The sequence below is a fragment of the Alligator sinensis genome, unplaced genomic scaffold (assembly GCF_000455745.1).
Source record: "Alligator sinensis unplaced genomic scaffold, ASM45574v1 scaffold454_1, whole genome shotgun sequence".
In the NCBI taxonomy this organism is placed as follows: Eukaryota; Metazoa; Chordata; order Crocodylia; family Alligatoridae; genus Alligator; species Alligator sinensis.
Window position 1 is genome coordinate 1907123 of NW_005842095.1, and position 12899 is coordinate 1920021.

The following is a 12899-nucleotide window of genomic DNA, read 5'->3' on the forward strand; positions in this document are numbered from 1 at the left end:
AAGTAATAATAGACTTAAATTGAAGCAAGGGAGATTTAGGTTAGACAATAAGGAAAAACTTTCTGGCAGGAAAATCAAGTTCTGCCATGGATTATCTAGCCTAGTTGTGCAATCTCTGTCACTGGAAGTTTTTAAGAACAGGTTAGAAAAATACATGTCCAGAATTGTAGAGGTGTAGTTGATTCTGCCTTGGGATAGAGGAAAGGAGTTGATAACCTCTTAGGCTAGGTAGAGACATTCAAAAAGCCTGAGGTGGAATCAATCTAAGTTATGTCATTTTCTGTAAGCAACGTAGTTTAGATCAGTAGTAAACAGAATACATATTAGCTGTTGTGGGGAAGGGAGGAGGAAATCTTAGACCGGGTTCTGCCATTTTTAAACCAGTCTATGTGCACTGAACTTCTGGTATGGGTATAGAAGGGCTCCCGATCACTTATACTCGTAAAAAGTGTAATGGCTGTCCTTACCTGACCTGTTTTCTAAAATACTAAGAAACACATGCATGGGGCTGTAAACAGGCTTAATGAAATTTGTACCAATCTCTCACTATCAATGAAAACCAATAATCAGGACTGGGTTACATAGGCTTAGTCCTGACTACACAAGTTGTGGTCCCTTTCGGCCCTAGATTTCTCTGATTATGTTATTCTTCTTGGCAGCTCCAAGAGAGAGCTTCTCTAGCAGGGTATAAACAGATGTCACCAAATGAAGTGAACCATCAGTGGTAGTATGACTGCAGGGATATACTCTGAGGCATGTCTCTGTAAACTGGGAAAGCTAGTGTTCCCTGCTTGCAGAAATATGCCACAAAGATTGTCCAGGGTGCATCTCTGTAAGAGAAAAAAGCTGTGCGGGCACTCCTGTGGCTTGAGGGACATGATCCTGCATATGAATTCCTCAGGAGAACAGGATCTGCAGACCCCGGTAGCTCCGGGCTGCCCACACTCTCACACCATAAAGCAAACGGATGATTTTTGCGATAAAATGGTAGAAACTATTACCACATTTGTCATGGACAAAAAATGTGCAGATTTGTGGTGTAGTCAAGGGTACAGATGTTTGCTTGCTTAGCCTTTGTGCTGCCATAATAGTTTTCCAGTAGCACAAAGGTCTCTACATCTACCCTTTACATTCTTGTATTTCCTGGTGTTTTTGTATCAGCTATGTCATAGAACTCTACACTTTGCTTCTGTTGATTCTTACAGATCCCTTTTGTGTTCATGCACACTACCACTGACAAGATCAGTTTTGCTTTGTTTACCCAATACATTACCACCCTATTTGCTGCCATGTTGATTGCATTTCCTTGCTCTGGAAAGCTTTTGAGCAAACTTCAGTAGTTCCTTTCTGCTTCTTCCCAATAAAGCACCCCTGCTTTGCTGTTCTCTAATCACCATCCTTCAAAACACTTGTACCTAGGGATCTGACTTATGTGTTTCTCTCTTTTCCTTTTATTTTTGGGTTGCTTAGAGAGAAAGGAAAGGAGGGAAATGCCAAATTAATAAGAACTCAAATTAATCTATTTACCTTTTGAGTTTTATAATTAAAGACACATCCTGGTGTATGGGATTTCCCAAAATGTTGAGGGAAAAGAAAGATGTTAAAAAGGAAATTTCAAAGAAAGAAAGGATATTTTAATTTATTAGGAGGATTGAATATGCATACTAAACATTTTCCCTTGTGTTCTCCTTCAAATTACTGCGTTCAAAACATTTGTTCTCGTTCTATATGCAATATAAATAAGGTGAACTAATTTATTTATTTTGTATGTTTGTTTTTCTCTGACTAAAAAGATATAGTCAACTCGACAGTTTATATTTTGAGTACCTGGAGTTAGGGTGCATAGCACATGGACCCTGGGAAATATGCATCCCTCAAGCATAAGCCCAGTGGTCCACTATAATTAGCTGCTGTTCCACAAGTCTCAAAAAGGAAAAAGGATTTTAAAGGAAAATAGCAAGCCAAATTACTTCTCATTGTTGTATATGATATCCTTATAGTTTCATAGTTTCATAGTTTCAGGGTCGGAAGGGACCTAATAGATCTTCTAGCCCGCCCCCCCGCCAGGGCGGGAGAACAACCCAAAAACACAAACAAAACCACTCACCCTAAAAACAAAAACGGGACTCAAATGAGTCCAGCCAGGTAAGTATCCAGCCTCTTCTTAAAGATCCCCAGGGTAGGGGCCAGCACCACCTCCCTTGGAAGTTGGTTCCAGCTCCTAGCCGCCCTAACTGTGAAGTAGTTTTTTCGGATGTCCAATCTGTACCTCCTCTCCATCAACTTGTGCCCATTACTCCTTGTTATGCCAGCAGGGGCTAGGGGAAACAGCGTCTCCCCCAAACCCTTCTGGTTCCCCCTAGTGAGTTTATAGACGGTCACCAGGTCCCCCCTCAGCCTTCTCTTGTGGAGGCTGAATAGGTTCAAGTCCCGCAGTCTCTCACTGTAGGGTCTGCCCTGTTGTCCCCGGATCATGCGGGTGGCCCTCCTCTGGACCCTCTCCATGTTGTCCACATCCCTCCTGAAATGGGGCGCACAGAACTGGACACAATACTCCAGCTGCGGCCTGACCAGCGTCGCATAGAGGGGGAGGATCACCTCCCTGGCTCTACTCGAGATGCACCTGTGGATGCACGACAAGGTCCGGTTAGCCCTGCCAACCATGACCTCGCATTGTCGGCCCATGTTCATCTTGGAGTCAATAATGACACCAAGATCCCTTTCCGCCTCCGTGCTCTCAAGTAGGGAGCTCCCCATCTTATAAGTGTGCTGCTGGTTCCTACTACCCAAGTGCAGCACCCTGCACTTGTCCGTATTGAAACGCATCCTGTTCCTGTCTGCCCACCCCTGTAACCTATCCAGATCCTTCTGCAATCTCTCTCTCCCTGCTAGCGTGCTCACCTCCCCCCAAATTTTGGTGTCATCAGCGAATTTAAACAGGTTGCTCTCCACCCCAACATCAAGATCGCTGATGAAGAAATTGAACAGCGCAGGCCCCAGGACCGAGCCCTGGGGGACTCCACTACCCACCTCCCCCCAAGTCGAATATGATCCATCCACCACCACCCTCTGAGTGCGACCCTTCAGCCAATCTGCAATCCATCTGACCGTGTAGGCATCTATGCCACAGTCGCCTAGTTTACTAATTAGGATGGGGTGAGAGACGGTGTCAAAGGCCTTGCTGAAGTCCAGAAAGACTACATCCACCGCGACACCTGCATCCATGGCCTTTGTGACCTGATCATAAAAGGCAATCAGGTTGGTCTGACATGATCTCCCCCTAATAAATCCATGCTGATTGCCCCTGAGCATCATCTCGGATGCCGGCCCATCACAAATGTGCTCCTTGATGATCTTCTCAAAGAGCTTCCCCAGGATTGAGGTAAGACTGACGGGCCTATAATTGCCCGGGTCCTCCCTTTTCCCTTTTTTGAAGATGGGGACCACATTAGCTACCTTCCAATCGTCTGGCACCTGGCCCAAGCACCACGATCGCTCGTAGAGCCGTGCCAGGGGCCCTGCAATAACCCCAGCCAGCTCCCTCAGCACCCTGGGGTGGAGAGCATCCGGACCCGCTGACTTGAACGCGTCCAGCCCCTCCAGAAGCTCTCTAACCCGGTCCTCCCCAACCTGAGGTCTGAAGGCGATCCCCTCGCGTCCGGCTTCTATCACAGCAGGGAAGTCCCGGTCCCTGCACAAGAAAACGGAGGTGAAGAATTGGTTAAAGAGGTCCGCTTTATCCTCTGACGCAACCACCAGATTGCCCCGCATATCCTGCAGGGGCCCCACATTACCCGGCGCCTTCTTCATCCTCCCAATATATTTGAAAAAGGACTTTTTGTTATCCTTAATCCTGGACGCTAATCCGAGCTCTATCTCCGCCTTGGCCTTCCTAACAGCCCGCCTGCAGGCCCGAGCAGAGGAGGTATACTCCTCTTTGGAGATTACACCCCCCTTCCACCGGGCGTACGCCACCCTTTTGGCAAGCAGGCATTCCCGGACACCCTTGGTGAGCCAGGGGGGCTTTTGGACACTCCTGCCCGCCTTGCTTCTTGTCGGGATGGACACCCCTTGGGCCCCGAGTATCGTTTCCTTAAGGAACGACCACTCCTCTTGGACGCTGAGTTCCTCTGCCCTCAAGGACCCCAGTTCCTCTCCCACTAATCTCCTCATCTCACTGAAGTTGGCCCTCCTGAAGTCTAGGGCCACCACCTTGCTGCGGGCCCTTGACACTCTACGCTGGATGGTGAATTCCAGCACGCGATGATCACTATTGCCCAGGTGGTCAAGAACCTGGAGGCCTCTTACCAGGTCGTCGCCTGCGGCCAGGACCAGGTCCAGCAGAGCATCTCCTCTGGTGGGACTGTGCACCTCCTGAATCAAGTGGAGGTCCTGCAACTCGGCCAAGAACCTCCTGGAGCGGTCCGTCCCGGCTGACTGCTCCTCCCAGCAGATGTCCGGGTAATTAAAATCGCCCATGACAACTACATCCCTTGCTTTTAGTGTCTCCGCAAGCTGGCCTGAAAATTCCCTGTCCAGCTCCTCCTCCTGATTGGGGGGTCTGTAATAGTGCCACCCCCCCCCCTTTCCTGCCTTCTCTATCCCGCCTGTACAGCCTATAGCCCCTAATGTTAACTGCCCAGTCATGGGATGAGTCCCACCATGTCTCTGTTAACCCTACGACATCTGGATTTGAACTAGCTATTCTGAGGGCGAGTTCCTCCTGTTTGTTCCCCATGCTACGAGCATTGGTGTACAGGCATTTAAGGCCTTGCAAGACTGTGTGCCCCCCCACCCCCTGATTAGCCCCACCCCCTGATATCCTTGCTGCACAGCAGTTCATTAATTTGCATATGTGCCTGAGCATGCCATCCGGTTTCCTGCTTGCAAGCATACTGAAGATTTACAATGAATCCGTTACACTGGAGACAGCCCTCTGTTGGAAGGTGAATTTTGGCAATGGGACTCTAAAGTTTGAGTTGGGTACCACTGCAATCAAGTTACTCTGCATTTTACACCAATGTAACTAAGATCAGTATTTGGAGGGTTGAATCAACAGCTTTTTGCCAATTTAGAAATGACAATATTTAATTGATTTGGACAAAGGTAGTCATGCAAATTTGCAGATAATTCCAGGTATGGGAGCAAAACAAATAAGGCAAAATGCCACCAGAGACAAAAGCATAAATTGTTCAGGAGAGTGCAAATACATTTAAGGCAAATGAAAAAATATTATTTTAGAAGCAAGGATTCAAGGAATGTGACCCTTAGACTGTAAGCCCTATGAGAGTGTCTTTTTGTTCTATGTGCAGCTCTTAAGCCAGAGATGTTTCCTAGGTACTCGGTAATAGAGAAAATAAATAATATTTACTATAATAATGTATGAAATGGAAAAATAATATAACATTTATAAAGAAGAAAATGTTGGGAGTTTTTGCAGAGAAACTGTTGAAACTAGTACATTAGTCCACAGATATTAGAAAAGGGAAAATCAGCAGTATAAAAATAGAATGCAAGAAAACACTGTAGGTCATTTATTAAAGCAACTTTGGAGAGACCTGGTCACTAACTCCTGAAATCTTTATTTCCTTTGAGAACACATAATATGAAGCAGCAACATAATACTCAATTTTATCGTCTAATTGAAAAAAGACCCAACTTTCAAGGTAACTGAAGAGACTACTTGAAAATTGGGTGACTTTTTAAAGCAATAACTAACAGACATATAGAATAAGATGCCAGAACTCAATTGATAAATAAATGTGTTATTAACTGTTGTCCTAATAGATATAGTAGGATTGGCCAGGCATATAATGTTGTTGCCTGTATTAGCAAGGGAATGGGTTACATGAGTCAGGGGTTTCCTCCCAATTCTATGTTTCAGCCAGTGTTGTTTTCCTTGGGAAGGGAAAAATATACCAGAAAGGGACAGGAGAAGAAGAGGGTTTTAATGTGGAGGAAACAGTGAATGTAAAGCAGGTGTGATCAGATTAACAACTTTACTGAACATGAAATGGAGTTATTAGCAAAGGATGAAAAAGGAAATAATAGAAAGCAGGAGACAATAAAGCTAGTAAGGTTAACAAGCTGGAAAATAACATCAAAAGCATAAAAATATGAAGAAGATGTGTCTGTTCAAGAAGCTGAAATCCATTATTAAGATATTAGTGGGACCAACACTATAGGTTTTATCGAGTAATTTCACTTGAAAGATAATGAAAAAACTTATGGTATTATTCCCATTATAAACAGTAGGAAACTAACAAGAGAGATTTTTCAGTAAATCTGAAAACAGCTAGGAGGGTATTGATTTACAGTATGTTAAATATGACAGCAGATTATCACCCTGTCTCCCTGATGTTGGGTTTAGGAGACAACTCTCTTTTTTATATGGTCACACTTGCCCAAAATTCCCCATCACCAACAGAGCCATTCTGTTTATATTGCCCATCTCTATCACAATTCTGCCGCTATTGCAGGGCTTGTTTTTTGTTTTCCCCTCTGAACTGTCCCAAATATGAATGTAGCTTTTACAGACATAATCTATCTGATAACTCTTTTTACATCACTTTGATAATATTAATTTAGAAAATAAGATGGTGTCTTAGGCTTCCTAACAGGAGAATGTTTTCTTGCAAACAAGCAAGCTGTTTGGGCTAGAGCACAATCCTGCCTCTTTTCCATTTGAAAAGTTTTGGCAGAATAGGGAGAATGGACAGCATCTGTTTCTCAGAAGCACATGCAGAGTTGGCATAGCCCCTTGAATCCCTGAAGGTGTGGCAGATAATCAGATGTGAATTATTGTGCTGTGCTGCCTGCCCAGCAGGCACATGGATGCTTCAGAGTTATCATCAGCTGAGACTATTTAGAGCAGCCCTCAGAGCACACAGAGAAAAACCTCCAGGCTGCGCTGGATCTTTTCAGAGAAGCCTACAAGAGTTGGGCCTGTGTCTCAGCATCAAGAAGACTAAAATACTCTATCAGCCTACGTCAGGCCATGAATATGACCCCCACTTTCCAAATTACCAACTAGGGAAAGCCCCTATAGATAATCAAGCACTTTCCTTACCTCAGTAGCCACCTCTCTCAAAGAGTTAATATTGATGAAAAGATTTAGCACAGGTTCTAGTGGGCAAATGCCACCTTTAGGACATTGCTTCAGCATGTCTTTATTCATTGCAATCTCTGGAAAGACACCAGGGATCTACAGTGCAGTCATTACCCCAGTCTTCTCTAAAGATGTGAAACATGGGTGATCTACCATCATCATCTCAATAGCCTGGAGAAGTATCAACAACAATGCCTCCATAAAATCCCCCACGTCAAATGGGATAAAAACATAAAATGTCAGCATCCTTGCTGAAGACAATATTACCAGCATTGAGTCAGTGATCATCAAGCACCAACTTTGCTGGACTGGACATTATGTATGAATGCCTGACTCTCAACTTCCAAACAAGTCCTCTACTCCCAACTTAATTGTGGTCTGAGATCTTGTGGTGGCCAGAGAATATGCTACGTTGAAGGCATACCTGAAGAAAACAGATGCTGGCGTCAAGAGATGGGAGGAGCAGGCTGCAAACTGACTCCTGTGGTATCACAACCTCAACCAAGCAGCAGCCCATTTCAAGGTAAAGCATCTTGCCCTGGAAGCAGAGAAGAAAGAGAAGAGGAAGGAAAAGGAGAAGAATCCAGCCTGCCGCCTACTCTCCGCTACAGAAAGACCTTCAACTTCTGTGGGCAGATCTGTGGATTCGACTCTTAAGACCCATCAGTGAGCCTTGGTAGAGATCATACTTGAATCGAGGGATTGCTCATGGTGTGTGTGTGTGTGTGTGTGTGTGTGTGAGAGAGAGAGAGAGAGAGAGTGTATACAAGATCAGCTATCGATTACCATGACTTTTTCAGTGAAATGTTTTACCAAGACACAAAATTCTTTGGTGCAATGGTTCCTTTTAAGAATACATAAAGAAAAAGCCAAGTAACTATTTTGAATATCAGTTTCATCTAACTAAATTTAGCTACAACCCCAGAAAAGCCATGACTACTAGGCAATATTCTTTGAGTATTTATTTCCAAATGATACTTATAAATGAACATGTTCAACAAATTTACTACCACTTGTGTATAATTCCAGCATTGTCCTTGTGTTAGTCATTTTTGTTGCTTTTAACTGATGAAATATCTTGTGTTACATGCGAATAGTAAAACTAAATATGCAGATAGAGTAGCAAATTCACCACTGGCAAAAGTAGGCTTGACTTCATTGGGTTATTCCAATTTATACCAGTATGACATTGGAATATTATAGATATTATATTATAGATATAATTTCCAGTAAATTATATCAGAGCAAATTTAAAAAATGAGCAAGTTAGACATACTTTTTGCATGGAAGGCATGTCTATAGCGTCAAAGGACTAAGCTAGGGAATGTCGAATTGAAGCATACCATGCCTTTTTCACATTGTCCAGACTACCACAGACAAGGAACAATGGCTGGAGGTATTCTGGATAACCGGGGCTACTTTCCTGAATCTCCTGGGGCAGTTCCGCCCCCACTTGGAGCAGCAGGACCCACTGTGCCCACAAAGCCTTGACCTTTATGCAGCACTGGAGTGCCAACCGGTCATGCCCATGCTCCCACAAATAGCCCCTCGTAAATGTGGCCATTGGAGTGCCAGCCCCATGAGAACTGGCTGAGCACCTCTGTCTCACCCAACAGCATGATCAGGTCTGCAGTCTCTTCCTTAGACCATCTAAGGTCCTAGGAAGTGGTGTGTGGTGTCAGGGAGGATGCCAGCATGGCTCCTGCAATGACTCCACACACCTGTCCCAGTACTACCAGGCTTGGGCAGCTGCCTGCAACACCCAGCGTATGGGCATAGTGCAGAACTAGTAGGAAAGTGTCAAGGCAGTGTCAGGCAGCAGCTGCAGGGTCCATGCAAGATGCCGTGGATTGAATGCAGCCAGCTGGAGCTGCCCTCAGTGGTCACAAGCTGGCTAAACCTGGGTGCAGGTACTGTCAGACCTGGGAAGTGTCTGCAGCACTCTGCAGGGCTGAACAGCGCTGCCCTGGAAGCTATATGGCACTGTGGTCCCAGGGAATGGTGCTGGGGTGTGGGCAGGCTGCTTCAGCTGCCCTGCAGCCTGTGCTGGAAATGCAGTGGCCAGCTGTGGCCACAGGCTGTCTGCACATGCCCCTGGGATCAGATGTGCCTGCAGGCTTTTAGGGCCTGGGGCTGGGGCTGGGGCTAGTAGAGCCAGCCCAGCCCTAGGGCAGGAAAGGCTTCCAGCAACCCTCTCCAGTGCAGTTTATTGCAGAGGAGAGTGCACTAGGTATGTTTCACTACAACACTGTCCAGTTCAGTTCTTTGTGGTTGGTATATATATCTTGTTACATTCCTGTATACTTTCCTGTACAGTTTACTGAGCAGTAGGCATCTGGATGTGTAGATGCACACACTTACTGTGCAGCAAACTGCTCTACTGCATAGTGAAGTGTCTTGTATTGACACGTTCAGTAGAAATGTAAGAAAGCCCCTTACCATGGGAATAAGAAGCAATAAGCTTGCTACGGCCGTTTCATTACATCCCATTTCAGGTTGTGGAATAAAAAGAATGAGCATGCCATGCTTCACTGCAACACTCTCCAGTGCAGCTCTTTGTTGTTGATACATATATCTTGTACCATTCCTGTATACTTTCTTTTCTCCTTTCCCTGGCAGTGCACCCAGTTTCCATTACTCTGTATCTCTCATAAAACAGAACCTGGTAGTTACCCTACAACATGCTGTTTCTAGTTTGAAATATTCTGTTTGTTTTGTACTGTTCCAGTTTGTGTCCTTAGAATCTAAGCCAGCTGTGCAGAGTCAATCAATAATTAACATTTAATATTTGTTGGTCTTGGGAGCTCTCAGAAAAATATGTTTTTTCTGAAGCCCAGTTAAAAAATAATTTTAAGTATAATAAAAACCCATAAAAGTTAAACATTCAACTATTGTATGTATAAGTAAGTATATAAAGAAACAAAACCAAGATACTGAGCCCAGATAAAAACTATGCAGTTTTGATATAAGAACCTCTTCATTGCAAATGCTCTAAACACATCCACTATACTCTACACTTTGTGTTGATTGAAGTTTTCAGTTGAAATCTTAAACTACCCCTCCAAACTGAATGAAAAATTGTATTTATAGGAGACAAGTGACAGAGGAAGAAAAAGAAAATTGACAGAAGGTATACTAGTATTGTTAAAACTGGCACACAGAATATTTATTTAAAAAGTCATAACTTTTCAAATGCTTATATTTCACTTTATGGTAAAATAGAGTTCAATGATATAATAAAAGGGTCTCAGGAGCATGCATTAAATGAACTGTTTTTGAAGGATGATTCATACTGTAAAAAGCAGTACAAATTATAAATCTGTCTAAGCAATGTGCTTTGTATGTTGTAGATGAGAAAATATTATCTGGTGGGATGACTCAAGTCTTAAATAATCTATACGTTATCAAATAAGAAGGAAAGAAATGGGACGAAAAGGAAAGGAAAGGAAGTAAAATTTAGGGTTGGTTGATCAGTTTTCAGAATAAAAGTTGGTGAATGTCCAGGGGTTTCAATTCTTTAGCTGGTTTCCTTGGACAAAGAGAGAAATAATAAATTATCCAGCCCTGTGTTGGCTTATATATTTGAGAGCCTAGGCTCTTCTGCTCTCTGTACCTACTCCCCATATATATGTGAATGGAAAATATGGAGGTAAATACCTGGGTCCAAAGGCTCTGTGCAAAGACACTGCTCTTGAATAAACATGCTATGCCATAATCTAATCCATAATCAGTATTCATTTTCTAAAAACATCATGAAATCTAAAAAATAAATCATGCTGTCTCAAAATAACAAATACACGCATCAGCAGTGTTAAATAATAATGTTTAAGCAATTGCACTATTTATATGAATAAAAATCAAACAGATAAAATGGAAATGAGAACATCCTGGCTCAACTGGCTTTGGCTTGGACATTTGATGAACATTTCTAGAATAACGTTCCCTGAAAATTAGGAAGATTTAATGACATTTGAAAAAAGTATAAGCTAACTTATTCAGCAGTAAGTACTGCTGTCTGACTTGATTCTGGAAAAAAAGGATTTGATGGCTTCTGTAAATTGGATGCAGGCCATGAAAGCTATAATAAATACATATCCAACTACCTAGTTGATGCAATATTGTATATGGGCTTTTATCCCACTTGCAGTTTTGTTTTCTTCAGACAGAAAAAAAAAACAACTTTAAAAATATACTTGATGGAACGTGTTGGCTTCTTTCCAGATATTCCCCACACAATGGGTGCATCTACACACACATTCATGCATTTTTCCTAATGTGCATTAAATTTAGCGCCACAGTATGAGGTACTAATAAATGCACATTAGGCTGTGTTAAAGTGCAGTAGCTCAAGCACATGTTTAGATGATGCTTAATGCGCAGTAGCCTATTCTACTACACATTAGCATATTAGCACTTTTTTACACACCACTTTAATGCTCAATAGAATGCTGAGTAGAATTACATTAAAGTGCACACGTACATGCACCCAGTGTTACTCCCATATGGTCTTTTGGCCTACATCAATTCGGTACAAGATGGCCTCACTGTGACACTAAGAACTGGCTCCTTAGTAAAGATCACAGAATCTATACCTTTATTATTTGTATTATTCAATAAAATAAAGTGAAAAGGCAAATTGATTTACAAATTAGAATACAAATGTATCACAAAGTTTTATATGGTATTGTAATTCTGTTGTACCCTATAGAGTTACTAAGAATGTCTTATAATATAAGGCACTGACTTGGAAAACCATTTGTTTCACAAGACTACAAGTAGCATAATTTGTTCTACTCTATGCAGAGACAACAGGAAACTATTAAATATGTTGCCAATATGTAACCTGAATTTGCAATGTGAATACACAGGCATGTCGTATCTTATGCAGGGGTTAGGTTCTGAGGTCAGCGCGTAAGGCGAAAATCGTGTATAGTCAAATCGCCAGTGATTTGACTAGCGGTGACTGCCTCCACCTTCAAAACCTTCCGCCACCACCATGGAGCCATGCTTGGAGCTGTGCAGCCAGTGGCAGCGGCTCAGTGCAGGGTGGGGGGTGGGGGGGATGGCTGTGTGCCGCTGGGCCACCACCACACTGCCAAAATCTCCCGCTGCTGCCGCAAAGTGAAGCCCTGCCCCCCTCCCACCCCGCGTATAGTTGAATTTACGGAGGTTAAAAGCGCATATGATGTGACTGTACTGTATTCTCAGGAATTATAATAATCTTCCTTTTTTACTTGGCATTCAAATGTGTAACAGCATAATTATTGGAAATGCTATAGTTTTTATCATAAACATTAAATTGTGTTTGTAGCTCATTTTGATTACCAGGTTACAGAGGTTTTGTCATTTCTGATGTCAGTCATAGAAAGAAAATACTGATGAAAACAAACATCATTAAGAGGGACTGTGGTAGGGAGGTGTTATATGAGTATCTTATACAGCTAACTGATCAATCATGCCTTTGATGGGAGAATTAAAGAAAAATAAGCATGTGCAGGATATTTCTAGTTATTATAATCGGCTGTACTTTGGCCTCACTATAGGTTCTCTTGTAGGCTACCAGCTTGGGTAGTCTTCAATAATGGTACCCATCTTTAGTCCCACCAAAAAAAGAAACAACACAAAAAGAAAGACAATAAATTCTCAGACAGTCCATCCACTGACAGAGTCCAAATGGAGCAGTCCCCCACCTACTCAGAATTCTTCTCAATAGCTTCCCCGCTCACTTCAGGGACTCCCTGGTGTGACACTTACCAAGGGAGACTTCTCGTAACTCAGGTTCGAAACACAA